This window comes from Arctopsyche grandis, chromosome 10 (assembly GCF_051622035.1).
Source record: "Arctopsyche grandis isolate Sample6627 chromosome 10, ASM5162203v2, whole genome shotgun sequence".
NCBI classification, from domain to species: Eukaryota; Metazoa; Arthropoda; class Insecta; order Trichoptera; family Hydropsychidae; genus Arctopsyche; species Arctopsyche grandis.
In genome coordinates, this window is record NC_135364.1 from 2,806,296 (window position 1) to 2,833,618 (window position 27,323).

At 32.6% G+C, this 27,323-nt stretch overlaps 1 protein-coding gene across 1 annotated transcript in view; it reads right to left on the minus strand.

Moving 5' to 3' along the window:
- The window catches only part of GABA-B-R1 (gamma-aminobutyric acid type B receptor subunit 1), a 298,837-nt gene extending 273,443 nt beyond the window's left edge, over nucleotides 1-25,394 (minus strand). The window contains exon 1 of the mRNA XM_077439559.1: nucleotides 25,315-25,394. The gene's annotated coding sequence lies outside the window, so the exon portion shown is untranslated. The remainder of the gene's footprint in view (nucleotides 1-25,314) is intronic.
- Nucleotides 25,395-27,323: the final 1,929 nt, after the last annotated feature.

Sequence of the window (27,323 nt, forward strand, 5' to 3'; positions counted from 1 at the left end):
ATAGAGATATCTATAGATTTCAGATTACTGTGTATAATTATTACAAATTATAAACGGGCAGATTTTTGTGACAACAGGATTAGATCTAATACCAATTTTCAGGAACCGTTTCAGCAATGATCATATAAAATTGGCAATCTCTGATAGAGAAACGATCGATTTCGAGTCACAAAACCCCCAAATCTAACCAGCAGTGGCTAGGACTCGAACCTTTGACCTCAGTGGTGCTAAATATATACGCTACCACTAAGCCAAACTGCTGGCTAATATGAATAATATAAATATATTAGCAGTATATGAAAATATGTCGATTTTAAGATCGCAAAGCAATACAATTTATATATAGGTATATTGTTGAAATGAAAGAACAACGCTATTAATAATAATGAATTGTCACCACTGACTGGTAACGAATTTGAGTCTTATAAATAGTGTTATGTACCTCGCTTATCAATGTATATATGTACATACATACATAGTTCCAACAATAATCAAATCCACTTTCTAGCATTCATATATGTGAGTAATAAGTTCATTAAAATTCCTGTAAAGCGAGAATGTGGTTGATTGAAATTGGTCTGAATTAATCCACGACTGTAAATTTTACTATAAAAATGATTGGATTACATTATCATTATTCCACTAATTTTTTATGAGAAAATCTCTGTATATACTTACATATATAATGCTATATACAAAACTGTTTATTTTTTGAAACCCAAAAGATTCTACGAAAAATAAGCTTCTTATTATTCATCATCGTCATCATCTACATTCACCATCCACTGCTGGATGAAGGCCTCTCCAACACGCTTCCACTCGTCTCTGTTTTGCGCAACTTGTATCCATCTCACCGCACACATTTTCCTAATTTCGTCAACCCATATTCCCCGCGGTCTTCATTTTACCTTTTTGCATTCTCTCTGGTACCATTCAAGCACTTCTTTTGTCCACATTTCGTCCATTCTTCTAGCCACGACGCCCACCCATTGCAAACTCTTCACTCTATCCACTATATCCACTACTCTTGTCATACTTCTCACCCATGTATTCCGTTTCCTGTCTTTCCTCGTTATGCCAAGCGTAAAGCGTTTAATACATAATATAATATAATATAATAAAAATACAATTTTGGCCACACGTTTGCAATTGGGTCAACCTGTGATGACACTACAGGAAAATTGAAAAAAATAGTTGACTAGTTGACTTAAAATAAGTCCTCGGCATTACGTCGAAGTTCTGCACTAATTGTATGATATTCCTTAATTCTTTAAGGATCAAATAGAATAGCATTTAAGAAAAAATAATATACTACATCTATTCATAAAGGTCATAAAGTAGAATGAAAAGCTTTGATATAGTTATAATCAGTTGGCCTGTTAAATTACAGCCAGTTTGTAGTATTTCGTCAGTTTTACAAAAAAATTTATAGTACTTTGATTAGCATAACATAATGATTAATCAAATAATATTACATAATTATATTGATTTATTAATGAACAAATATACCTATATAATCCACAAACTAATTTCCAACATGCCCAGGACTAATATTATTTTATTTTGAGTACATATTCAAATGCCATACCATATTCAAAAACACACACTAGAGCGAAACGAACTTGTCATTTAAATGCGCCAATCAAACACTATTTCACGTGACAAAATCAATTGGAATAACATTTGCCAAACGTAATCAATTAACGATCAGGTTTTTCAAAGTGCACTTTATGTAATATCTCATTTCAATTTATAGCGCATTTTCACGCTAGACTTGAACGGAAAAAAATCGACGCCCGAATAAAAACTCGAATCCTATGACATTAAACGTCGGAAAATGAATGAATTTTCGCAGAGAAAAATATAGTCAGTCGTCACGGGGATATTTGACAGGTGGCAGGGGTGAAGTTTTTCTACGTTTTTAATACATTTTAACGCACTTGAAAAGGTCAACGGCGCGTGATGAGAGGCCTCTCACAAGACTGTCGTCACGCCTCGGAAAACCAAAGCAGTGTGCTTTTTAAGAGTCTCAAGAACGAGAAGAACATCGTATTTTATATCATAAGGCTTTATTTAACTTGATGAGTCATTTTGAATTTCATATAAATTTTTTTAAATGTTTTATTTTATTTGTTTTTCTATTATTGTTGTTTTATTTTTTCTTATGTATTTGATCTTTTATGTATTGTCTGGCCACAGTGTCATATTGGGGTGACCTGTAAAGACTCTGTGGTATATTTGTATATTAAAATAAATAAATAAATAAATATAATAAATATAATATAGTCGAACCTCGCTATTATTTTCAGACAACTTCTACAAATTTTCGATAAATTTAGCACAAAAACTATTATACCTATACATATTTTTTATCTTTTTTTGTTTAATTATTTTATATTTTTTTTCTTCTCTTATTTTATTTTATTTTAATATTGTTTTTTTAATGTATTTTAATTTTTCTCATTTTTTTATTGCATATATGTATAATTTGTAAAATATGTTAATTCAAACCCCTTGAGCCTATGGGCTTTGCCGCCTCCCCCAAATATATTAAATAAATAAATAAATATGCATTAGACACATGAGTAAATCGGTAAATATACTGTTGAATTTGACCTATATTTTTTATTTATTTATTAATAAATAGCAAATTGCTAATGAATTATTTCACAATTAACAATTTTAAACTAAAACCAAAAACCATAATATAACATAGTTAACAAAATTAACAAGACTCTAATTAGTAACCCTAAAATAATATAATATAATTCCAAACATAGCATTTTATTAAACTTACATTTATAATTACGTCATCTTCCACAGGGGTATCCATTCACACCCCTCAACAAAGCACCAATGTTACTAGCACCTCTATTGAAGCTCTCAGGAAGGGCATTGTATATTTGAACACCTTTGTGGAAAACACCTCCTGCAGATTTTGCTTTCTTACTCTACCTATAATTAATTTATTCTTATTTCTAGTTTTATAATTATGTATATCTTTATTCCCAACTATATGATTATTAAAATATTTGGGTAATAGATTCTTATCTAGCTTATATACAAATTTTAAACTGCTTAGTTTAAGACTATTTCTAATATCCAACCATTTCAATTCATCTATCACACGTACTTCTAACATTCTTACGTTTCCTCACAATCAAAATTGCACGCATTGCTGTATTCTGCACTTTCTGCAGTTTATCAATAAACAATCCACTTAAAAGATTGAGCACTGTAGCGCAATATATGTATGTACAGTATGAGGCCGTAAAATACAATTATATATTAATATTTTATTTTCTTAACTTAATAAATTCCTCAACCTACAAAGTACACCAACTTCTTTTGTCATTTTTTTAATAATATAATCTGCGAGCACCTTGAAACTTAATTTGCAATCCAAATAAATGCCTAAATACTTAATATTATCTACTACTTCTACCACTCTCCCATCAAAAATCACATAACTCACAACGCTTTTACTATTCATCCACATCATCTTAGTCTTACTTGTGTAAGTTCACTTTCAGTTTATTCTCACATAACCAATCACTTACATACTAACACACTTGTGAAGAGTCTCAGTGATTACAACAAAATGTCTATACCCTTCAGGTATAACATACAGATTACCTAAATACAATCTGCTTTAAGTCATCGACTTTAGAGAGTCTCTTATTAATATTATGTATTAGATTATTATGAGCATTTATAAGAATAGTAAATAGGTTTTTGAGCTATTTTTCCTATTATGCTGTACATTAACATTAGAATAATATAATACTATGATTACTAACAAAATTAAATTAAAATTGTATAATAGAAAATGATCAGTAGATCAGTAGCTATTTAAATAGGTATAAGACGTATTGTGAACATAATTTCATAATAATAAAAAGCATTTAAAAATCAAAAAAAAATACTGTAATTCCCTACATAAAATATTACTCACAACTTGCACTTCATCACCTAAAATATAAACTGACGTATCATCCGCAAACATATGAACTTAACATACATCAAATACTTTCACCAAATCATTAATATATAAAATATATTACAGAGATCCTAATTTAGAACCCTGTGGTAATATGGACGTTGGTTCAATTTTATGTAATCCAAGCACACACGTATTCATACATCTAATATTATCCCCAGCATGCGACATCTCTGAAATTGTAATCCTCGAGTAACTTTAAAGTGGTACACGGGGTGTACTATGTAGTGCGTTCGCCCAATTACGTCACCTCCCACGTGATATATACGAAAACACTCGATGTTCTCCGGACCGAGGAATGGGTGGGTGGGGGAGGGTGAAGAGAGGGATATTAAGGGGTGTTTTCAGGACTCCCCTTTGCGAAAAAAAGGCATAAATTCCTAGCGGGCCCTCCATATTGCCGAAATTTAATACGAAACCCGCGGAGCCACCATTGTTATGGACCGCAAAAACTAGCCGAGCTCGAACCGTTTATTACCGCCGACGGATTTAACTGCCTTCATAAAACGCTTACACACTTTTTTTTCAATTACCAAACCTCACCTACATACCCTCACCCCTCCCTCTTCTCTCTTATTGCCCCACTTGTGTGAAATTATCGCACCATGGTTGAAAAGTACGCATTTGAAAGACGATGTGTTCGATTTGGAGTGATGGACAGTGAATAGATATGCATACATATGTATTCTACGTCAATATTAATATATTTATCATTTTTATAACAATAATAACAATATTATGACCGATGTGACCTGACGGGTTGCCCCAAAGTGTCACACCAGTCTAACAAAAAAAAAGAAAAGTGCAATAAAAATTACTAATCATTCATCACATTCAAATAGACTCGTGTTGAATCTCATAAAACTGACCAGTTCATCAACATGACAATTAAACAGGTCCAAATGTTCATCCATCACATTAAGGAACCAGATAGCCTTTACAAGAGACGAGTTATTGAAAGCAGACGTTTTCGCAGGAATAGGTTGGAAAAGTAAACGATGACGCAAAGCTCTACCGCATTCAGGCGCCCAATATATAAGTTCCAATAAAATCGAAGGGTTGTCAATACTTCCCTTTAATACTCCAATGAAATATTTGTAAATGGCAATAATTCTTCTCGAACATAGTGAGTCAAAGCCTAGCATACCTTGTAAAAAGGCAGTAGGAAATAAATAGAGTTAATATGTATATTTCCTTGTATAAAGGCATCTAAGAAACTTTTTTTTAACTCTTTCATCAAGGGAGAGAATTTAATTTCAGTGGGACTCCAAATTACAGACCCAAACTCTAATATGCTCCGAATAAGCAAACAATAAAGCAATACCATTATACTTGGATCTTGGAAGTAGTGAGCATTGCGCAAAACAAATCCAAGCATTTTGAAATATCTGAAATATGAGTCGAAAATTTGTCACTCCTAAACAGTATGCCAAGATCAACAGTTGATATTGTGAATAAATGTAGTAGACGATTAAAATGTTATAAAAAAATGTATATTATTTTTTATGATATGGAACATGTTTTTCATATTTTTCAAAGTTATTTCCAAATTAAAAAATTCGCCATTTTTTAAATGCCCCAGCTCAGTGCTACTCAAACTATTTCGAGCCGGGGATTGTTAAATTCCACTTGCTATTATCCCTTTTTTCATCATCATCATCATCATTATTTACAGCACAGTAAATGGCACCATTGCAGATTTAAAATAAATTAAACCAATTAAAATTTTCATTCGGCCAAACGTCCGTCTGCCCAATGTCCATTCGGCCAAATGTCCGTTTTGTCAAAAGCCTAAGTCATAAGTCCAAAAAAAAAGTATCAAAATTGCTCTTACTGATTGAATTTTCACACAAATATGTAGAAGTGAACATATCGATCTTATAAAGATGCACTGATATTATAATTTAATAATTATAAATAAGTTCAGTTAAATCATTTCTGCTTATTTTTACATAAAATATGTATTATATTGTATTAGCGTTTTTCGAAAACAACATACAGAAAACATTTCCTAATACGGAGACATAATTAAAGGCTCGCCGAGATTATAATTAAATTAATTTCAACGCGATAATACTCCTAATGTAAATAAGAAAAGATAATAAATTTAGGGTGGTTGAATATAAGAGGAAAATATCACCCGGGCAGATTTTAATGAATTTAGCGAATATTCCGACGATTGTTTTCGCTTGTAAAAATAGTTCAAATCAAAATATTTCCACAGCAGCAGACTCGAGAGTTTTTAGAATTAATTAACAAAGAAGTATAATAGAATGACAAGAAGAAGAAGACGAAGAAGTACAAAACAATGTCACAAATTCGATTACATACAATAAACAGGTACGCCTGAAAGTTGAGAGGATTTGTATAGAAAAGTGATTCCGTTGTAAAATTTTCAATATACAATACGACCATTGTTACTTATTAATTTCTGAAAGCAGTACATATGCATGTATTTACTTGAATTACATAAATTGACGAGGACTTACCTAACTTAACCTTTGAAGGAAGGAGCGTCGAGATCAAACGATTGTCCCGAACCGGGGTTGAGTATGATCCCAGTATTTTTTTATCAAAATAAAGCTTTTCTCAATACAAATTGGTTCAATACATATCTTATTAATCATTTTATACATCAACATAAAAAAGTTTTAGTCCTATAGCATGTTTTTGACTATTTTTGTATTAATAAATAACGACAACCACCAACATGGAAACGCACATAGGTAAAGCCAACAGGCGACTGCATGACTCAATAGCCACGCACCAAAAGCAACAAAAACAATAGATTAAGAAAATATAGCTGTCTCTTTCTCTCGCATTGATTCATCGATCAACAAGAATATGCAAGCAAACAGTCAAAAACATGACTTATCACTACCGCCTTTAAATCATACTTTGGAACGTAGAAATGTATAAATGTATTTTTTTACGATGAACTCCTATTCTAAATCAAAAACAATTCATTAAAATAAATTTCTTGTAGTTCATTCTAAGAATACAAGAAATATAGGGTGTATAGGTTTGAAAACTGGGGCACTTGCATACCCCACTTCAGTGAGGGAGGGTTAACAAACAAATCTAATACAAAATATGTAATCATTAAATAATTTCCAACCTCAACATAATGACTTTATTAGTAGATCAGCTTAGTAGAGTTCGATACGAGATTTCATCAAAATCGTTTGGCTAGTTTTCAAGACAAACATAGAAGGTATACAAAAATATAAAAATGTAATTACAATGTCATACATACCGGTGTAAGATACAATCTTTTAAAAAATGCGCATAGAATTTCCCGTGAAAGTTTTATAGTACGTTGAAAGGCGCGTGGAATCTTTTCAATTTTACAATAAATAGGGGGATATTTTTACGTGTGGCCGGGCATTCTAAAACGTTTGAAAAGGGATTAAATTCCAAGGAGTGAGGCCTTTCTTGGATTTTATTTCGCTTCAGGGCTGAATGGCGAATGTTAACTGGGGCACGCACGCGAAACGTATGCCCCAGTTGAAATTTACAAAGAGGCTGTATATGTAGATGTGTGCGAGTAGTGGTTGCAGCGAAAAGCCTTCAGGTGGTCGCCACGTAAGTGAAAATTACGAGTCAGCTTCGTTAAATATGAATGAGTATCGATTTTCCCGCGGTTCAAGGCGAAGGGAAAACGGGGGGAAATTGCCATAGCTGACGCGAAAGCTGCTTCGCACGCGCGCTCGGAAAATTAACTGAAAATTCCCGAGCGTCAGCTATTTTACACACGTTCTTATTTCCCTTTTTGTTTTATTTTCGCTTTGACTTGTTATTAACGTATGGCGTGTCGCGAAACAGTGACATTTTTTTTCTATTCACTTTTTTTTTTGTTTAATGTATGCGCTTCGCTTTGAGAAAGTCTTCTGAGAAAATTTTTGATCCGCACAGAATGCTTTAAATTTTTTTTCATTTACGTTTCGTTAAAGAATATATTAATGCGCTTGAAATTTGTTTTTCTTCGTAATACTTTTGATCTTCTTTGTATCAAAAGCTTTGTACAATTATCAACTTAGTTGATGTTACTTGGAAATTACAGAAAAAAACATACATATGTTTCTTTATAAATGTACCACGATGTTTGTTCAAGAAGTCTGTTAAAAGACGCAAAATATAATTAAACTAATATTCTCTGCAAAACAATTTTATTAATTTATACCAGGAAGGCCTTACAGGTAACCAACCCCAATGCATCTTCCCGAGCAGAAACACTGTACATTTGATACGAGTACTATTCGTATTATACAAAGTAAATACATATGAATTAACACCCACAGAGACACCAATGGTCAAATTTGTAAATTTGCAGCACTTTATATAATTCAGCGAAATTTAAGATTGCTGAAAACTCGAGATTTCCAAGAAAATGAGTGAGGTTACCAATTTTTTGGAACTGTTTCAATAAAAATCAGATGAATTGGCAAACTCAGATAGGAAACGATCCATCAGAAGTCACTAATCTAAGATCTGGCCAGCGGAAACCAGTGGGATTTTAACCCATGACCACTTTATTCAAAGCATTATATGCTAAACACTAGTCTATTCTGCGGGTTAATACTTTCAGTCTTAAAAAAAATTTAAACAATCGCTTTCAAATAATGAAACCAGAAACCAGTAAAAACCAAATAACATACATATATGTACATATACAACATAAGATAACGATTAAAATTAAAAAGTATTTGCAAAATATAACAAGCTTTCCGTAAAATGAATTATTACATAACAATTTGCACGAATGTTACAGTTTGGACTCCAATACAAAATAATTTATGCACACATATAATCACTCAATTTACCACGAAAACAATGATAAATCTACATATATTCTTAAGTATTCTTTGCAAAATATTTTCTCATTATATAATATACTAGTGTTTTAAGCCGGATTCACTCGGTATTTGTAATATAAACCGCTTAAACATGGCCAATCTTATAGTAAACGTTTTATTACATTTATTTGAATAGTTTTATTTTATTATATATTACTAGTGATTTACCCGGCTTCACTCGGTATTTGTAACATAAACCGCTTAAACATGGCCAATCTAATAGTAAACATTGTATTAAACTTATTTGAATAGTTTTATTTTTGTTTTTTTTTATTAAATTGATCGTCACGGATTTACGAACCAAACAAAACAAACATACATACACATAAATTATATATTAGAAGACAAGATACCAATACAAATATAGACCACGCACATGAACATTGAATCTAATTTTACAACGTCCATTAATAGACTTGTCATCGTACGGGACAACACATATGTATGTATATTTATCATTCATAAAATAATCAATCAAAAAAGTCTGCAAATCCTTAAGCAGGAAAAGTTTCCCACCCCACGGATTACCCTAACAATCTCCAAATTCAAACGCTACACGGAAAGCACACGCCTCAAGTCGCTTTTTAATGGACAACCACTCCGAGGGGAGGATCTCCAATCGAAATTGGAACAGGGGTGCAAAATTTCGCGGGTCCTAATCGCGCATTAATGGCCGGGCAAGGAGATTTACACCAAAGAGAGAGATAGAGAGAGAGAGAGTGAGGAATCCTCCCGAAACGTTAATCCCTGTGGCGAAAGCCAAATAATTTCTATATAATAGAATTAAATTGTAAAAGCCATTGATCACAGCTCACGCACAATGGGTCTTGTAAGCCGGATACGTCACGGTTAAACCGCCACCACCCCTTCTCAAACCGTGGGCATCCCTTCAGGGTCTACGCCACCCCCGCTGCTCGGATAATCACAAGAAATATCACTGCCACACATACACAAATCATATTCACGCTTTATCCTTGTTTTCCCACGGTAAATAGAAGCTCAACAGCCCGCGATGAAAGGGTCTACGAGGCCCTTTAGCGCGAGCTCCTATTAAAAAAAAACATGCGACACCCTGAAACAAAGAACGCAAAAAAAACACCGCTTAATTATAACATTCATCGTACGTGCTAAAATTTAATTTAAAATTCGCCGGACGTTTTTAATTTATTATATGTAATTATTTCATAGACGTTATGTGTATACTAAATTATAACATATACATATATGTATATATATATAGGGTACGTACTCGATATATTGATTTGATTAATGAAGGTCTCTCGAATGAATTAATGAATTTTGTTTAGTAGGCTCGCGTTAATTATTCATGAAATTGCGCTGCTCAGGATTACGCACATATATTCGTTCCGCTTAAATATTTAAAAAAGAAAATCGTTCCGTGAAAATTTTCCGTACGGGAAAATTCTTGGATTCAATTTCAGAATAGCGCAATTCTAAATAAAGGCTTTCGAATTTAAATTTTTAATTTAAAAGGTCATCTTTGACATCGGTAAAAGGCCATCAAATTCATAACCGAAGCACTGAATTCACATACATATAATAGACAAATAAAGTGATGCCATATTTGATATACTTGTATTCCTATTATCATATATCATATGTGTAATGTATCATAGTATTGGCATATTTGATTATTGACTTCTCTTGTTTCATAGACAAACTCCATCTATTATATAATACATGCATACATACATACAAATATGTAAAGGTACATATATGTATATGTACATACTTAGGTTGAGACCATACGCGAGTTGTAGATTCAATATCCTAAGTTGCTCAAAATATATTAGGGTATACAATCTGCTTTCAAGTTTAACTTGTGAAATTTCAGCCGGCCCTAGAGCGGCCATACTTACACCCTTCCATTAAGGGCTTCTCCAGTTTTGCATACGAGAACCTCTCACTTTATAAAGGATTAAACGCGCACCCACCTTAAGGGACGACATAAATTTCGCAACCCGCAACTAGTCGACCGAAAAATGCGATTGTTCCAATTACAAACTTTCTATTGGAATTTTAATATTATAAAGGGTGATCTACGTTCAAAGTTCTCCTGGAATAAAATACAATATTTAACGAGGAAACATTGGATATATGTATGTATTTATTGAAAGTTTATTTACTAAGATTTTATTTATTAACCACCAGCATATATTAGTTTTTGGCATATATCTAATGCTTCAGTGACTCTTAATGTGACTCCAGGTCGATCGTTTCCTATCAGAGTTTGCCAATTTCTTTTTGATTTTCATTGAAACGGTTCCAACAAATTGGCAAACTTTACTCATTTTCTCACAAAATTTTAAGTTTTTCGGCATCTCGAATTTCTCTGATTAGTATAAATGCTGAAAATTTGACCATATATGTTTCTGTGTATCGATTTTTATTGTTTTATCGATATTTTTATTTGCCTTGTAGCACAGTTACAATACTTCTGTGTAATGTTTGACCATAGATGTCGTGTTTAATGAAAATATATGGGCGTATACCTGTATATATATAACCAATAATTCTTAAAATGTATACCACAGTCGTCGCTTTATATATTATATATGAGGATGAGTGTGCACAATTAATTAAAAAAAAATATATAACACATAGGTGGAAAACAAAATTCGAATTGACCTCAATGTTATCGTTGCTATTCATTAATAATTTTTGTGGACCAGATTGAATGTAAATCAGTTCTGGTTTCTCATACAAGTCATCAAATAATCGCTTGAAACCCAATGATCGCACTATTTTCAAATCTACTAGGCTTCAAAGTTATGTAAGTCAACTTTTTTTGTACTACTTTCTTTAAATTCATTTAAAATAAAGCATATGTATTATCAATACTTTAATAACGTAACAAAAGACTACATTATTTCGCTGTAGATGTTATTGATTCATTTTTACTGCAAATAGTTTGATGTTCAAATATATTTTTGCCTGTAAATTAAGCTAAATAAGATAAGAAAATTCAGATTCAAATAGATTCCCGATGTTGACACATAAAATGTGTTTTATTTTAAGGAAAACCTTCAAAATAACTGCTAGATATAGATATGTTTCATATGAATTGATTTTCAACATAAATTAGTTCCTTATTGGTACGCAATCGAATCTGAATAATTCGCTTATTAACGAAAATGCGTAATTCGAATTAGGGGACATCCGATCTGTGCGATAATTTTTCCATTAGTGAACACTTACTTCGTCATTCTCCTTCACTTATTATGAAAAAAAAATTAAATGCGAACGTTCAAATTCGTCCCCACCTGTGATTTAATCTCTGAAAGATTTAATTTAATCATTGAATTAATTAATGCAGGTTTTTTCGGCGTGTTTGTATTGGTGGGAAGTTTTCCCGCAAAAGTTGCGCTATAAATTTCAATTTTCACATTCTGCCGGCATTATCCAGTTTTGCAGAACTAATCTTTTGGAATGAACACGGTTTTCTGTACAGTTTTCCCTTTCACATCTCTAATTCCCCTTTCCTGGACTCTCCCTCTTTTCTGGATGAAATTTAGCCTTTTTTTTCACTATACATACATACATACGTAAACATTCTATGGAAAACGCCTCCACGGACTCCCTTTCTACTATCGATGTGGCGAAGTGATTTGTAGAGTTGTTTTTTTACCTCCGAGCTTATAGTTTTTTTTACGACTTGTAGCAAAAAGCTTGCAGTAAAAATATCCACCAGTATAAAAAATAAAATAAAACAATTTTATTCGATTTTTTAATTAACAAAGACAGAGCGCGTCACAGTTTCGACGGGACGAAACTTTTGAGTGATCAGCGATTTTCAAAATCCATCGATCAAAATTAAATATTAATCACATATTTTAACACCGTTAAATTACACAAAGTCCTAATACAAAAGCCACTCAAACTGGGCGAATAATTTTAATTAAAACACATCAAAAATTCAAACAACCCGCTGCGATTAATTTCAAACGATCCTCGATCGAAACAATTCGCATATTACAAAGTAGCCGTATTAAATTTCATACACATATTTATTTATTAATTTTATAATAATAATAACAATAATTTGACCAATATGACCTGACGGGTCGCCACAAAGAATGACACCAGTCTTACAAAAAAAAAAAAGAACAATAAAAATTACCAATCATTCATCTAATTCAAATAGACTTGTGTTGAATCTCATGAAACTCACCAGCTCATCAACATGACAATTGAACAAACACAAATGTTCATCTATCACATTAAGGAACCGGAATGCCATTGCAAGAGACGAGTTATTGAAAGCAGACGTTTTCGCAGGAATACGTTGAAAAAGTAAATGATGATGCAAAGCTCTACCGCATTCAGGCGCCGAATATTTAAATTCCAATTAAATCGAAGGGTTGTCAATTCTTCCCTTTAATACTCGGTTAATTAATTAATTTATTACTTACAACAAAGATCGGTTCCGACATTAAATCTAATATATATTTTCGAAAGATACTTTGTATGTAACAACTCAAAATTTCTATGACGACGCTGTTTATATTACAAATATTGAGCGAATCCGGGTAAAACAACTAGTATATTATATGTAAATTTCAAAATATTCATTGGAAATATTTTAACCTTTGAAGGACGGAGCGTCGAGATCGAACGAGTGTCCCGAACCGGAGTCGAGTAAGACCCCAGTATTTTTTAATCAAAATACAGCTTTTTTCAAGACAAATGGATTCAATATATATCTTATTAATCATTTTATACATCAACATAAAAAAATTTTTCGTCATATAGAATGTTTTTGATTATTTTTGTATTAAAATATAACGTCAAACATCGACATGCAGACGTACATAATTAAGGCCAACAGGCGACTGCATGACTCAATAGCCACGCGTCAAAAGCGACGAAAACAATAGCTTACGAAAATATAGCCGTCTCTTTCTCTTGCATTGATTCATCGATTAACAAGAATATGCAAGCAAACAGTCAACAAAATGACTTATCGCTACCGCCCTTAAATCATACTTTGGAACGTAGAAATGTATAAATGTATTTTTTTACGTTGTACCCCTTTTCTAAATCACACAAAACCTATTAAAATAAATTGCTTGCAGTTCATTCTAGGAATACGAGAAATATAGGGTGTATAGCTTTTAAAACCAAATGGTTATTAAAATTAGGGAACTTAGGTTAAAATTATTATACTATTATATTATACTCATTTACTATATCGATATTTTCAATAGTGAACAAAATTTCAATAACACTATCGATTCATTCAATCCCTCCACTTCTTGCATCCTTTAATTTCACGCTAGTCATTCGCCTGGATTTACTCAATTTATCTAAGAACGTACATATCTACCGCATAAAATGCGAATAATTTCATAATCTGAACAAAAATTCCACGCGAACAAATCCTCTTTCGGCCGGATATCTAATCCCATCGTCCCCGTTTCGTTTATCGAAAACATTCCAGCTGTGTGTGTTATCCGTTGTCTAGCTAAACTTTCCCAGATCTCAGTCATAGATACGCACAGACGCAGGGCAAATGCTTCCGTAATCCGCTGTGTTCCGGTTTTAAGTAATAAATTAAACCGGTCTCGGAAACCGGGTGTGTATGACGGCCGCGCTCGCGACACTTTATAGTTATTATTATTTTATTTTATGTCTTTGTTCGGTTTCGAAACTAAAACGCTTACGAGGCCAACAAAAGCCCTGCCGATATCTCTCAAATGCTGCAATTAGTTTCAGAATTTAACGCTATCTCGGTAACTATTGCCGAATCGAACTCCGCGAATTCCGAATAGCGTTTGCGTTCTGCGGTATTGAAAGTAAATTTTAATAAAAGTATATATTATTATTATTATATTTTTAATATTTTTAGACTATCCATGATGGAATTTGTAAAATCGAGAAAAGGAAAAGAAAAAGAGATTAAAAAAAACACAATTGATTTTGGAGTTTTGTATATTTTAAATTATTATTATTGATTACTGATTTTTTATTATTGATTACACTGTTCGACACGAAAAATGGTTCAGAGACGAGATTTTTCTTATAGATCTATACCCAGTAAACACGAATCTGGTAATAAAAATGTTGATTGGCTCGATATTCGGAGATATATGTGTTTTATAAATCGCGCGATTTTTCTATATCTTGGTGTTGTTCGGTCGATGTCTCAAAATCTGTCAATTTCCTGTTCAAAATGAATATTGGAATCTATAGTCGGGTATTTTATCTTCCATTTGTAGTACTTTTCAGCTTTCAAAACTCTCTAAGTAGTCATCCAGTTCAAATCAAAAGTCAAAAGTACGTATTTTCACTTGGGATTTTTTCCCACTGCTATTACTATTTTATATTGAGTATTTTCTATTGAAACATGTTTACTAAGATAGTGTTCTGACCACACTATTATTTATAAAGAATCTGATATATGTATTATTAATATCGGTATTTCTGAATCTGTATTTTTCTGGCTGAAATAAATTAGCATTGATACTGACTTTTTATTATAAAGATACTGGCAATTTTTATAAAATATTTTTATCCTTGATGGGGGGGGGGGGGTATGTGTCCGGGGTGTATGTGTCCTAGAACCAGAGTAAGGTAGTATTTAAGGTAGTAGTATTTCAAATTTGTACTTTCTGATCTAAAAACTGTAGGTTTGCACAATGGGCCAACAAATATAAATGACCTCTATCAAATTTTAAACCTATTCAAATTATTTATTTGTACCCAAAACAGGCAGTTTTATCTTAATTCATTAAAATAATATGGCTTGTTTTTAAGATAAAATAAACTAATATGCAAACAAAAAAAATAAATAAAAAATTGTTGATTTAATAAAACATGTTTAAAATGTTTGAAAAAGTTTAATAATGATTTTGTTATACAAAAATTCATTCATTTAAATTTTATTCTACACTAGATTGATTTTTTATACATAAAATTTTCAGGCTTTTCATACAATTTCTTAACATAATAAGAGAAAGAACAATTTTTTTTAAAAGAAACCGAAAAATACCATTCAAAAAATCCATTAGCTTCCTTTGAAAACATATTAATTCAGATAATTTCAAGGCTGATTGATGTTTTAGTCGCCTACGCGTTTTAATTTCCATTATACAAGTATTTTCACGGTTCGGTGAAATTTGCATTCAACGAGTTTGTTTTAGAACAAAAATTTTTCCACACAATAAAATATAAATTAATCACAATTGATTTACATTTAATATTAATTCCAAAACAAAAAACCATTCAATAGTATACACATCTGTACATAAATAATCACACAAAAAATGATGAATACATTCAGTTTGAGAAGCTTTAAATCCAAAGCCCACATGCACCATGGGGGAATTTTATTTCCTGTTTTAGATAAATTTTATCTGTCGCATCGCACATACAGTTATAATAATACGTAGGTGTGTGGAAAGTTTTGCTTGTAATTTTACCTACATTGTTAGATACGATTGTTACCCCACCTAGAACGAGATTTATCACCGAAATACATCACGTTTGTATTAAATTTTACAGACACAATGGGAAAAACGCGACGCATTTCGACGAGACACCATTCATCATAACCACTCTTCAGTATTCCTGTTTTTATTTTATCATTTATTTTATTCCTCTATAAAAAAATTGTCAAGCAATACATACACAATAACCGTACAACGGAACGTTTAAAAAAATCAAATATCTTTGATCAAATAATCAAATATCTTTGATCAAAAATCAAATATCAAATAACACTTGAATGCATTCTAAAATATGAAAACCTTGTATATTTGGAGAAAAACGTTACATCAAGAAATAACTTTTATAAATTTTTGGAATACATGTTTGTATTAACATAAATCACTGAATGATTAATTTAAATTGCGTTCAAAAATTTGGAATTTAAAGATCGGTGGAATTTAAACTAATTTGATACTATGTAAATACTATTGAAAATTAGATATCCATTTCTAAGTATTATTTTACCAATTGTTACGTACATATGTATGTACATAAATGTATATTATTTATTTATTTATTTATTTAAAGTTTGGACCATTGTAGCATTACAGGAATTTCTAACACGCCACAATGGTCAAAAATATAGCAGAAAAGAAACAAAATAATAACTAAAGAAATAAGACATGACAAAAAAAAAACATATATATTATATAATCATCATCATCATCTACAGCCATTCGCCATCCACTGCTGGATGAAGGCCTCTCCAGCATGCATCCACTCGTCTCTGTTTTGCGCAATTCTCATCCATCTCACCCCACACATTTTCATAATTTCGTCTACCTATCGTCTTTTACCCTTTTGCATTCTCTCGGGTACCATTCTAGCACTTCTTTTGTCCACCTTTCGTCCATCCATTTTCACTTTAATCTCTTCACTCAGTTCACTTTATCCACAAACCTTGTCATACTTCTCACCCACGTTTTTCGTTTCCTATCTTTTCTCATTATGCCAAGCATACATTGTTACATACTTATTTGAGTGCATCGGACTTTGAGAAGCATTTTGTTGTTCAATGTCCAAGTTTCACATCCATACGTCATCACTGACAAAACGCATTGATCGAAGATCTTTTTTTTTCCAGACAGAGTGGCATTTTTGATTTAAAAACAACATTCATTCGTCCAAATGCACTCCATCCTAATTTCATACTTCTCTTCATTTATTTTTTTTACTACCGGAAATGTCTATTATTTGACCTAAATATAAATAATTATTTACTAATTCTACTATTTTATTATCTAACGAAATGCTATCAGGCATACAATAACTATTGAACGTTCCATACTTCTTTGAGTACATATTATATGTATATAATAAATAATAAAATGAATATTAATTATATTTTATCACTTATTAAAATACCCTTTTCAATACAATTTGCGTAAAAGAAAATGCTTTTCATCAAAATGCTCATCGATCATTAAAAATTGCACTTGGATTCAGTTAATTAATATATTCCAATTGAATACATTTTTTTTTATATTTAATACACATTCAGAAACATTGAGATATATATAGCAATATAGCTAATATATAATATTAACTAATGCATATTATTTATAAAATAAAATACGATTTTATTTAGTAATAAATTTGTATAACATATCCATATAATATCTATCCCATATTATAAGTATCATTAATATAATAAAATTAATTACAATTCCATTTAAAAAAAATTCAATTTGCTTAAAATTTGCTCGCCGTAATACGAAACACTTAAACATGCGAATCTGTTTAAATACAAATTTATTTCTAGACTTGTATTTATATGGATTTGCATCAATGTATTATATTGTATTATTTTTTTTTTTGTGAGAAATGAAGAATAAAAAACATTTCAAAGAAATATATATCATATGTACATCATATGAATGTACCTGACAAGCAAATAATTTCAAGCCAATTTATTACGTATACATATGTACATATGTATATAAAATGTTTTATTAAGCTAATGCTTGCGTTTTTGAATACGATGCACCAAAGTAATTATGAAGGGGAGTTGTCGAGCGTAACTTTACGTGTTTTCATGTAAGCCAGGGGGGTTAAAAGGGGGGCTCGCAATCCCTCAAGGGGCCCGATGAATTATACAATGTTTGCTAAAAATATAACCATACACACTCGCATGTTTGAATTTGAATACATAACCTGCGTATGGTGCGCAGACCTTTACACGGCCACGGTCATACATCGCGACGCGCAAACAATCCAATTAATATACATAAAAAGCCTCTTTTTTCGGCAAAAAAATTATTTCAAATCTTTTCGCATTCGACTGGGATGATTTCCGCAGATTTTCAAACGTGTGTGTGTGAATGTGAGCGAACAAGACGAGGGTCTACATAGTTCGAAGGTGTTGGCGAAGTCGAGCGTGATGACACAGAGCGTCTTCTAATTTTCTTATTTTCCGCAGGGTTTTCATATCAAATGGTGGGAAAAACGAAGGAAAGAAGACTCACATTTATTTAAAATGGAAATAAAAATCCCTCTGAGGAAAAATCAACGTAGATTGACTTTACGAAAGACGACGACGCACACGTAAACTAAAGCGATAAAATATCGTTTAAACATGTATGAAATTAAATGTCGATTTTTTTCTATACAAAATATCATTTCCATAAATTTATTATATGTATATTCTTAAAATGTACTTATATAGCAAAACAATTCAGAGTAAAAAATTCATCTAATTTTCTGCGGCGGAGTACTTTTTAAGTCTTTTTTTTTTTTTTAAGAAACAAAAATAAAATAATTTATTCATAACCGTAAGGAGTATATTTTTCATTGAATTCCTCAAAATACAGCTCTTTTCATACAAAGCAAAAACATTGCAACTTTTTACAAATACGTTGCGTGCTTTGAATTAATAAGTAAAATTCTTCGAATACGTTACTTTCAAGCTTATTGTACATAACGTTTGAAAATGAAAATAAAACGAACAAAAACACTAAAAAAGCAACTTTCATTCCATTCCAGTATTTTATATACATAATATTTTTTTGAATACAGAATTTCTAATCAAATATTGAATAGTTCAACTCACATATTTAATAACCGAATTCATATTCACTCACTATTTTCATATTTATTTAAGTTTAAGTTTGGACCAATGTGGCATAACAGGAGTCCCTAATGCGCAACAATGGTCGAAAAAATACAGATAGATGAGAAAAATAAAAATAAATACATATATACCTACACACACACAAAATACATAATCATAAAAAAAAAAAACAAAATCATTAATAATAATAGCAGATAAAGTAAAACTATCATAAAAAGTAGGGAATTTCTAACACTAATATATTATACAAGCCAACACTAATATGCTGTATATAAGAACCAGCCGCAAACACAAAACATCCTTGTAAGGCCCAAATGGAAGAGAGAAGATCAAAATTCCAATCATACATCACATTCAATTATAAAAATAATGATGAGTGCAGGCTACCAGACAAATAGGTTAAAACAATCTTCGATAATCTAAGCTCACTTAGGTGGAAAATATCACATTCAGGCTCAGCAGCAACGATTTCATTGATAAGTCGAATAGCTCTGGGAATATGAGCCATTCGATAAGGAAGTATGCAAGCAGGAGGCACAACCATCAAATGATGATATCTACCACGCACATAATTATTAGAGATATAAAGTATCAACTGTTGCCGCAACGACGGGCATGACGTATTACCATTAATGAGTAGTTTCTCCGAAGTTTGAGGGAAGTATACCCAATCATGCCCAAAAGGAGAGGAGTAGGGTAGAGATATGGGTAATACACATACTCTTTCTTACATTGGAAACGAAGAAATGCTTTTTGCACTTTATCGATCATTAGAGAGTAATTCGCTTCATGCGGATTCCACACGATCGCATTATACTCTAGCTTACTTCTCACACGCGAATTGAAAAGCAAGCGAGAAGACAAAGGGTTGGAGAATAACCTAGCATATCTCAAGACAAATCCAATTCGACAAAAGGAAACGTCAGCGACTGTCTTGATGTGGTTGTGAAAGGTAAGTTGAGGATCAAAAATGATACCCAAATCGACCATAGATTCCACACGCTTCAACAAGACGGTTCCAATGGAATATCCGTGACTATAGAGCGAAAGTGCACGTTCATAGCTCGTAATAGCACATTATTTATATTAAGTTCAAGACCTAAATCAGAACTGAACTCCAAGACGGCGTTAATATCAGCTTGAAGGAGAGAAGCTTGCCTCTCATCCTTGACAGCGAATAATAATTTAACGTCGTCAGCAAACAAGAGAAATCGTGCATTACATAAAACTCTAGGGTGTTATTAATAAGAATTGTAAATAGCAATGGGCCTAAAGTAGACCCCTGAGTAACACCAGATCGAGTAAAAAATGAAGAAGATTCATAAAGACCATATCTAACAAATTGCTTCCTATCACTAAGATAAGAAGCAAAGAGTTTAAGAAGACGTGGTGAAAAACCCTAACTTCAGCTAACCTGATCAGAAGAGCGTCATTATCAACTTGATCGAAGGCTTTACGAAAGTCAATGTAGGCTACATCAACTTGCTGACCAACGTCAACTTTAGACATGATCAAATATGTAAAGCGGGCGAGATTAGTGGTAGTGGAACAACATGGTGTAAAACCATGTTGCTCATCACACAATAATCTTTTAAACTGCGTAAGAATCAAAAATAAAAGCAAGCGAGAAGATAAAGACATAATTTTATCATTCGTCCCTGTTTTAAGCAACACGCTTCCATCTCTCATACCACACATTTTTCTATGTTCATCCACTCATCTCCCATTATCCAGCCGCATATGTACATCAATGGTTGGCTTGCAATGATTTCAATTGTTTAGTCCCGGGCTTAATCTCAGGCTGTGCTGCTAGCCAAACCTTAGATACGTGACTCCAAGGTCAATTGTTTTGCCTATCAGAGTTTGCTAATTTATTTGATTTCATTGAAACGGTTCCAACAATGGTGGCAACCCTGTCCCATCCCTTTCGAGCTTAGAGCACCTCGAATTGGCCGATGTCTCTATGATTGTAAATCGATCTTTGTAATTCGCCTTGAATAATTATTGCAATACTTCCAGTACAATGTTTGACCAGAGATGTCGTGTCAAATAAAATAAATGGATATTTACCTGTATAAATAAATGTGGCCTTCCTTAAACATTATTTTGGGTATCATTCAAGCACTTCTTTCATCATTTATTCACTCTCACAACTATATCAACCACCTTCGTCATACTTCTCACCCATGTATTCCAATATCTGTTTTTTCTCGATATGTCAAATATTCAGCATTCCAGACTTCTTTAAGTTCACCTTACGTATGTATATAAAAATATTTGACAACATTTACCCTTCTTAGCATAATTTAAAATAAAAAAACACTCGATAAACGTCAGGGAGAAATACGAGGAAGTGTTCTCAAACGGGTAAAATTTCGATATGCACACATTAACAATATTTAACAAACTATTCAATTATATATAAAAATCATAAAAAGTTTGTTGTTTTTAATCACAAATGAATTTTTATCGAATTGACCGACATTGCTCGAGCGAATGAATATTTGAAAACGCTTGTAACGAAAGGTTTATATGAGATAGTGTGGAAAAATTAACTCGATTATAACTAGAAATCGAATTATTGTCAGGGCAATTGCAAATAACAATACATCGTTCCAATTGTGTTCAAATCAAATAGGCAAAAAAAGTTTTTCTACGAAATAAACAATATCAAAACCCTCTGCTTAGATCCCTATCCGATGTATAGTTATAACTAAACATCGGATATGGCAAGGATGCACGTTGAAAAGCTAGCTGTCATCACGTAGATCTGACAAATGATTCCAATTTCGTTAATGATTAAATTCCCCTAGTGTCAAGTGGGAGACATTTGCTTATTTTATTGACAGTAACCACGTATTTTATTTTATTTATTTATTTCACATAGATATATACCAGAAAGACTTGACAGGAAGACCCCAACGCGCCTTCTTGGACAATTAATTACAAACAATGCAGCATTTTATTATTACACAAATCACTGTATTTCCAGAAGCTGAAGAACACGAAATAACAATTAATTATTTAATTAATTACAGAATTAATCCATTGAGACTTCTATGGATTTTAGATTTGTACATCATTTTTACAAATTGTACATACAATAAATACAGAAGATTTGTGACAACAGGAAAATGATTATTTGCCAATTTTGAGGAACCGTTTCAACAATGAACAGATAAAATTGGCAAACTCTGATAAGAAACGATCGATTTGGAGTCACAAATACCCCCAAATCTAGCCAGCAGTATAGCGGATCGAACCCACTGATCACTTGGTGCTAAATATTAAGCCACACTGCTGGTATATATGTCAGCAAAATATCAAAGCTACGGGAAGAGTGAAAGTCGTTCAAAATTAAAACTCACAAAATGTGCAAGCAGGATGTGAGCTGTGCGCCTTACTGGTGCGTGTGCTGACTAAAGCAGGATTGACGGAACTAAAGATACAAATTAACACAAAAATATTACTACGCCAGATACATCTCGGATTTAATACACATTTCGTGCCACTGATACGCACCCTCGCGAATATGTAGTTCTACGTATCTTCATCCCCACTCTAGCACCCAGCCACAATATATTTACGACACGTGTATACACACACGTTACGACACACGACTCAATCCTCCCGAAATTCGACACGAGCCTCTCACTACTCGGGTATAATACATATGTATGTATGTACATATGTACGTACTACATAGGCGAACCGACTCGGCAGACATGTTTACATAAAAAAATGGGTCAACCTTCCCTAATCCACCTCTACAAACACGACAACGCATTCGCAACGAAGGAAGGCGCATTCCCGCGTACACGGATCGATGCGCGAAAAACAAAAAAATAATCATAAAATTTTACGACACTCATAAATTGACTGCCGTCAGGACGTTGCAAAATCGGGCATGGGGAAAGCCCAACATTACCCTAAAATGCGTACGAACTAGGGAGTCCATCGCCGGTTTACCGGTAAACCGATAACCGACTCAAAATTACGCCGGCACATTTACCGCCAAATTATGAAATTAAAAAAAATGTGACCAATCCACGACTTAATCTATGTATTTGAGGAATATAAGAAGCATAAAATACAAAATTCTAAATTGAAACATTCACGTACATACTTACACTTTCACACATAGCACTGGCAATGAGAGCATTTTCGTTACAAATGGAGCGCAAACATAGGGAAAGTTACATAAGACAAAAGTTCTACTTCTGGTTTTCGGTTTTTGTTCGAAATTTGTCTATTACTTAAAATCACTATAATTACACTGAGCAACAAAAAAAAAATACCAGAGCGGATACTAACCAATCTTTACTAAATTTAACCCACTGAATTCAAATATGATGATGATTTTTGTTGGTTGGGTCTCCTTTACGAGATATGAGGGTTTGAAAAAATGCGCAATTTTTACAGTTTAGCGGTCTTAAATTCAAAATCTAGTATTGTTGTGCTCAAAGTGAGTATTGGAATCAATAGTCACATGTTTTTTCTATTGATTGTGATTTTTTATTGTTTTAAAATACCTATAATTAATTGTCTAACGAATTTTAAAAGTCAAAAATATATATATATATATATTTTTTACGGATTTTTTATCTATGCTATTTTGCATTTTTCGATCAATTTTTTAATTCACCACGTTCATAAAGAAATCCAAACTCAGGTTTCGCCAAATTTCTCTTGATAGATGTCCGTGTCGATGTTTATTGAATGTAAAAATTCGTATTGCTACATGAAAAATGATCATGATCGTATTGTATACGATGATTGTCATGTCTGACCATAGATTTCAGGTATTGTTTCGATTTACATATTTATATTTATATTTATTTATTTATTTACATATATACCAGGAAGGCCTTACAGGTAAATCCCAATGCGCCTTCCTGGCCAATTACAAATTACAATTACAAATACAAAAGCAGCATTTTTATAACAAGTCGTTGAATTGCGAGACACTGAAAAACTCGCAAATTAACGAGACATCTATGAATTGTACATAAATTTTATTGTACATCAATCAAACTTCAAATAGTGGTGACATAGTAGGTAGGAAGGATTTTTAGCCAATTTTTTTTTCCGGGAACCGTTTCAACAATGAAATCAGAGAAAATTGGCAAACTCTGATAGGAAACGATCAACCTGGAGTCACAAACCCAGGTCTGACCAACAGCATACTCTGAAAAATTCATTTTCATTCAGGGATTGAACCCGGCACCTTCTTGACGCTAAGCAGAAGCTTAACGACCGAGCTATGCTGCTGGCTATGCATTAATGTATGTAGTATGTAATAATTATCTATATATGTATATAATTTCAACTAATCTGTTTAGCACACTCACCGCTTTGGAGCAATCTACTAAGCAAGTGTGCATGATTAATTAAAAAATAAAATAAATTAAAAATCATTCTGGAATTGCAACGCATGCCGGGTTCAGCTAGTATACAATAAAAATTCATCCGGTAAATGAAAACGACGGTAAATTTGGACTCCCCTGTACAAAACTACCCACTAAAAAAAATGAAATATTAAAAAAAAAAAACAAAAAACTAGCACATAATAAGCAGACAGTGTGCAGGGTGTGTCAACTGTCGTCCAGGGGTATTTCATTGAGAGTAATCACGCAGCCGACGAAAGGGCTAAACTGGGTGTGTAAGGTTCTGCCATTAAAAGCGGGAACGCAGCGCCGGACCCGTGTGTAAATAACGCCCCTTTTATTAATAATACGAAACGACCGGGCTGAGAGAGACGAGAGGGAGTGTCGCGTAGAGATACGACGAGCGCCCTTCCCCTCCTGTCTCTGAAGGGGGGTGGTTGGGAGGGTCGCGTTTAAAATAAGCCCTCGCGATTTAACAATGAATTAGTTAACCTTATATAGTATATTCGCGCACGTCTGCCCGTACGAGATATTCACACAACACGCCCATTCAACTCAGCCGCGTATTATGCGTTTATTTTATATGTATATACATACATATGCACTGACATACATACGTACATACACACGACAAATGGTCCCCGTTCTATTATAATTCAATATGTGTGTGTTTTGTTTTGTATGACGATATTTAAACACGTGTTATCGCTGTTTGAATCGACTGTGTCGACTGATATTTTCGCATTTCGGTTTGTTTAAAGGCGTCTTTACACATGTTTTCGTCATACATTTTATACAAAATTTCAACATACGAAAATAATTTATCTAACAAATGTGTAAATTAAGAAATATAAATAAAAGTAAAAAATTTGTAGAAAAAAAAGCTAGCAGTTTGGCTTAATGGTAGCGTATATATGTATTTAGCACCACTGAGGTCAAAGGTTCAAGTCCTCGCCAAAACCTGCTGGTTAGATTTGGGGGTTTTGTGACTCCAAATTGATCGTTTCTCTATCAGAGTTTGCCAATTTTATCTGATCATTGCTGAAACGGTTCCTGAAAATTGGTATTAGATCTATTCCTGTTGTCGCAAAAATCTGCCTGTGTTTAATTTGTAATAATTATGAACAGTATTCTAATCTAGTAATCGTAGATGTCTTTTTGATTATTATTTCTTATTATGTCTTTATGATTATTATTTCTTATTATGTCTTTATGATTATTAATTGTTATATGCTATATATTCTGATTGTATATGTATTACTGTATTTCTGATTTTCTGATTGTTTATGTATTCTGTATTTCGTTAACGTACACCCGTCGCATTGGAGAAATCTGTAATGACGAGTATATATTGATTTGTAACAATAAAATAAAATAAAATATGATGCTAACTAAGGTCGAAATTTTAAGAGGGAAAATTATGCAGATGAGTAAAGTAACCTCACACCTGTTGTCATTAGCAACGTGAGCAAAATATTTGCAAACTTCGCAAGATAGTGGCAATGATAGTGGTTAGCATATAACGCTTTGAACAGAGTGGTCTAGGTTTCAAATCCATCTGGTTTCTGCTGGCCAGACCTTGAATTTGTGACTCCACTTGGATTTGTGATTTCCTAACAGAGTTTGCCAATTTTTTTGATTCTCATTGAAATGAAACATATCCGTACATATGCACTAAATGCTAAAAAATTGCACTAAATACTATTAAAACATAGCAAACGACACTTTCACTTAAATACGAAATGTATGTACATATGTTTAAATGCAAAAAAACCTAATACGCCATTATTTAACATTTAAATAAATATACTCATATACACAAACATATCAACAAGCAGCGTGGTCTAGTGGTGAGTATTGAATTCTTTCGTGCTTGATGTCACGGGTTCGATTCCCACTAAGAGTCTCGTTGTTGGCCAGGTTTGTCGAGGACGATCGTTTCTTATCAGAATTTGCCAATTTTTCTGATTTTCATTCAAATGGTTCCTGTAAAGTTGGCTTTTCCTTCTCAATTTTCTGTTGCAAACCTTGTGCTATTGTTATATCTCATTTTTTTCTCACCTTTCTCACCAAGATGTCTCTGTGGCTGTTTATCAAATGCAAAAATTCGTATTGTAAATGTTATTACTCGTATTTATACGATGTTTGTAATATCTGATGTCAGGTATTGTTTCGATTTACATATGTATGTATGTAACAATTATGTATTTAGATGTCTCGTAAATTATGAGTTTACAATGTCTTGTAATAAATTAGCCATAGTGACGACCTGGAGCTAATATCTAATGTCACTATGGCAAAATTGTAAAAATAAATAAATATGTATAAAGCACACACACACACACACATATTTCAATAATAATCAACACGTGCTAACAAAACAATACGTTCGACACAAAACATTCGAATTCATCCCAGATGAATTTACCACCCCTTCAAAATACATTTGAAAGCCCAAAACGTACTCTCTACACGCACTTTCCAATATGGTAAGTGAGCGG